This window comes from Pteropus medius, unplaced genomic scaffold, assembly GCF_902729225.1.
Source record: "Pteropus medius unplaced genomic scaffold, Ma_sr-lr_union100, whole genome shotgun sequence".
NCBI classification, from domain to species: Eukaryota; Metazoa; Chordata; class Mammalia; order Chiroptera; family Pteropodidae; genus Pteropus; species Pteropus medius.
Genome location: NW_024349800.1, coordinates 6,609,410 through 6,614,448, shown reverse-complemented (window position 1 = coordinate 6,614,448; position 5,039 = coordinate 6,609,410). Strand labels below are relative to the sequence as shown.

At 29.5% G+C, this 5,039-nt stretch overlaps 1 pseudogene; it reads left to right on the top strand.

The window, feature by feature from the left end:
• The first annotated feature begins 3,646 nt into the window (after positions 1-3,646).
• On the top strand, positions 3,647-3,765 carry LOC120622582 (uncharacterized; annotated as a pseudogene).
• The last annotated feature ends 1,274 nt before the right edge of the window (positions 3,766-5,039 follow it).

Sequence of the window (5,039 nt, the reverse complement as noted above, 5' to 3'; positions counted from 1 at the left end):
AAGAGGTCTAAGGATTGTGAAATACAATTTACAATACCCTGAATGTGATACTCTCACCATTTGATTTCATTTGTAGATTAAGACGAAAGTTCCATAATAACAGATATTTTCTATGGGATTTGAATATTTGTCCAGAGCTTAGTTTCTTTAAAAATAGAGCGAGTTAAATTAAGCAATTCAAAACATAAAACGAAAAGGATGGAGAGGCCTAGAATAGATTTATTAGGTGATAATAAATAGAGGCTGCCATGACTTGTGGTGAGATTACAGTCCAAGAATAAAAATTAGCACTCATTCACTTTCATTCTCTTTTCTATATATTTGAGGTAATAATACTGCTTGATACTTTTCTTTACTATTTTTGTAAAGATCAAAAGAGAGAAATTTGAAACATGCTTATCAAAAGTCCATACATATACAATGCATTGTTACATTTTATGAATATACGTTTTGATATCTAGCAACTGGCCTTCAGATGCATTGTAAATGTTTTTAATTATTCCTTCACTGATAACATTATTTGCATTCAATTTTATATGATTTAATTATTCTTGATTATCCTTATATTTAAGTAACAATACTAAAATAATAGTCATTGTATTTTTATTTTTTTGCTTCTTAGTGTTTTCTCCAAAACATTTTAAACTGCATGTATCTTGATTATCAGAAAGAAAATAAACTGACTTTAAAATAGAAAGTTACTCTATACTATTGCTCGGTTAACTTCTATAGGATTTTTAAAATTCTCTTATTTTCCTAAAGATATTTGATTTCATAATGTCATGGATGGAATTTACATTTAGAATAAAAAAATGTAATATATTAATGTTTTAAATCTGTTTCTAAAGTCAGATATCATAGATACTCATTGAAAGTATTTTTTTTTTTTTTGGTCAAATAAAATTGCTTTAATTAAAAGATTTCTGATGTGCTTACAGCTCATTTTTCTTTTCTGTTCATGATTCTGTTTTTTTATTTGAATTAAAATGTTACTGTTTTAAGAGAATTTCACCATTATGCACCAATTTGCCAAAACAAAATAAAATGAAAAAATCAGAGTATGTGTAATGTGCATATCTTCACCAATTATTGTCAAATGATTCTAACATTTTCAAAGTGTTGTCATCTTTAAAAAAGCTGAGAAACTCTAAGGAATATAGAGAGAAATGTCTTCTAGCTAGAATAAAATTTGGCTAACTTAGAATGTCCGCTTTTTTTGTTGGTATTGCATGTTCTGAAAAAATCCATATTTATGTCCATGACTATCGTACATGATTAAACTTGAAATAAGATTTATGGATACATTTAGAGTTATGGAAATATTTCATAATTTCATGGAGAACACTTTATATCTTATGACTTTTACGTATAAAAGATCAATTACATAGTGCCAGCGGACAGGACTAAAAAATGACTATATATTTATTCTAAAATTAAAGTGAGAGAGAGAGAGTGAGAGATTGTCCTAGTTTTCACTCTGCTTTTAATAGAAAGCTATTTAACCTTCAGCAAATTCCTCAATCTATGTGGACCTCAGTTTATATATCTGTAAATTGACAGGGTTGAACTAGAGGAAGGTCTCTTTAGGCTCTAAATTCTATAATTCTATGTAATAAGTATTGAAGATTAATAGAATGAGAAAAAACCTCATTGAAATCCCCACTGCTCTGAAGTTAGTTCAGTGAGTGCATGCCTTACATGGGTGCCAGGAAGTGTATTCAATCAAAGCATATTTTGGCATTCATGCAGAGGACACTTCAGTTCTGAATCGTTCTATCATACGGGGCTGTGTAAAAATTCAGACTAAAGTTCTTTAGCTTTAACTGTGAAAAACTTTTTAAAGAAAATGACTCCAATTGAATTAAAAAAATAATAATAATAACCTATAGGGAGACCTGCAAATTATTTGAGAAATTGAAGCATTGTTCTATGATTTAGATTACTGTTTTATTTTTAAAGCGAGGAACAATTTCTTCAATTTTTTTTTTGATCACTTGAAAGTCCTTCTCTGTGGAAATCTATTCTCCCGATTCCCATTTAATGGGATTTCCCATAACATTTTATATTTTATATTTTTTTATAATCCTTTGGCAGTGTGAGCTGAAGGCTGAAGAAATGACAGTGAAGATACAGCAGCCCTTTGAACTAGGTTTCATTTATGTGTTTGTTTTGTTTTGTTTTTGTGTGTTTTTGTGATAATAGATTGGCATAAGAGTAAAATAATTAAGCACCCATTAGCTTAAGAAGTGTAAAGCTAACTTTTACCATATTGTTTACATTATAATAGAAACAATATATATTTTTTAAAAGTTATCTGTGGCCTTTTAAAAAATGGCTTCATATTTCTCTGTAACTTTGTTTGTGTTCCTTTTTTTCTGGTATGTTTTTCTCTATATTTGATCTTCATTATGAGAGGTGTTGAGATAATAAAATTAATTTTCTTCTTCTCAACCTAGCCAAAGCTTTTGTTTGAAAAAAATTTAAATTCATCAATGATAATTTTAAACACGCTAACTGCCAAATCATACATTCTTCTTAAAGGTGTTTAAAACACACACAGTGAGTGATTTTTATATACAATCTAATGCTACCTAGGAGAAATGCAGTATTTTTTACTGAAGTTCATTTATTTATTTGGTCATTTATTTATTCAATAAACAAATATCTCTTTATATTAAATATAAAGACCAATTCTTCATATTTACCTTTATTCTTGCTTTAACCTAAAGTGACTATTATATAGTCCCAATGGTAACAGAAAATAAACATTAAAATAATCATTTTTTTATGTAGAATATGAAAATCAAAGTTTAAAACCTGTCTGTTTCACTCCTGTTTATTTTTAACGGTACCCAAAAGTTGTAATTATTTTATTTCATTATCAATTTTAATGATATTATTAGTGATAGCTATTTTTATTTCTGCAATGACTAGGGCTGACAGCATAGGATTTGGTTATATTATAGAAGCAATAGCACCAGTGACAATGTTCACATCAGTTGAACTTCAAGTTCTAACTTTAAATCTAATAATTTCTTTATTATACCACAGAAGCCTCAAATGATTACTTTTATGTAACAGGTGCACATAAAATATTGTGAACTTATGAGGAGGCCTATCCATGAAACTGTTTTGAGGAAAATCTCATAGATGCGTAGCATTTTTGATCTAACAAGGACTTTTTTTTTTTTTCCTAATAGCAATTCATCACAGAGGAAGCCCATAAAGCTAGGGGGGTGGGGGGCGCGGGGAAGCAGAGGATAAGGAAATCACAGTGTGGGGAGAGAAAAAACTATGTAATTCCTATTAAGTGGAATATTGAAAAATATCAGGAAATAATGAGAGCTATATTAGAAAACTAGGCTAGGTATGGAATATGAGTATGAAGTACCTTAAATAGGTTAAGAATCTTTTTTTCTAAATATATAAGGAAATGATTAACATTATTTGAGACTGCATGAGAATAGTATGTTCAGAGCAGAGCTTCTTATAATTTATTAGGAAGTGATTTTAATATAAATTTGGGAAAGGACAAAGACTAGAGATAAATTTAGATAGTAGGACAAAAACACCCGAATTATGTGTAGTGATAACAAATAGAAGAGCATGGAATAGGTATATGAGATTAATTAGTTAAAAGAAAATGGTCTACGGCCAAGACACCCTGAGCAAGCCCAATCCCATCTGATCTCGGAAGCTAAGCAGGGTTGGGCCTGGTTAATACTTGGATAGGAGACCACCTAGGAAGACGAGGTGCTGTAGGTGTAAAAAATTAAAAAAAAAATAATGGAAAAGGCTTAGTAAACCGACAAGGACCTGTAATCTGTGGAGATGAACCATGGGTCAAATACCTCAACAAAAAAAAAAAAAAAAAAAAAATATAGGCACATATATATATATATATATATATATATATATATATATATATATATATATATATATATATATATAGCGCTGAGTCTTTATGCTTTGGAGAGCAGAAAAATGAAGATGACACAAGTGTAGGAAAATATTTAGGAAAAAGACAGATTTACTTTGGCACGTATTGACTTCAAGATGTTAGTGGACCATCCAAAAAGAATCAAGAAAGACTTGGAAATGTGCTAAGATGTTGTGATTCCATAAATGTGTGAGTTCCTGAAAGGCATGGCCTTTCTGTATTCTAAACAACAATCAGAGACACAAAGTGATATGTGCCTAATATGCCTTTTACAGAATAGATTCTAGACAGATCACGACTGACAAATAAACACAACTGCTTCCTTCATGTACTGTACATATTATGCATATTTTTAACTTAGCATCTGTAATCTTATTTCAGTCATATATTTAAATAACCATCTCTTCTTACCAAGCTATACATAATTTGAAGGCAGAGGACATTTCTGAATCTTTATTTTTCTTGCTCATAACTTAATGCTTGACCCACACAATATGCTTAATGAACAACGCTTGGTGAATAAACAAATGAATGAATGAATTTCACATCAGAGAAAAATCCCGAGGTCTTATAGTAAATTTGACCTGGGAAATTGCACCCCTTTTTAAATTAACATTCTTGTATATTGACACAATATAAAAGGCCCAGATTCTCTAGTGTAAGCATAAGTTGATAAAATTGATTAGTCCTAACTTCTGTTCTCACACGGTTGTATCAGAAACAAGATTATTAAAATTAAGAATGACCACTGATTTTATGACGGTTCTTAATTATAGAAATCTAATTTTTAATCTGCCATTAGCTTTTAAAGTTATGACATCAAGCAAGATTACTCTATTGTAATTTCCTTATTATAAATATTTTCTTTCCTGAATTATTATTTGGTGTTTGTTTATGTAAGTGTATAATAGACAGTCCCAATACTAAAAATATTGCTATTCAATACCAACTTTATTTTTACTTTACCTGACTGAAAATGAAACTAAAAATACATTTAAAGTGTTAGTTATTTTTGTTTATCTGCTAAACCTTCTTAGTTTTTACTGAGAAAAACATTAGCTTTGTCTTTTCTTTTGACTTATCAGAAGCTTTTTGAGTT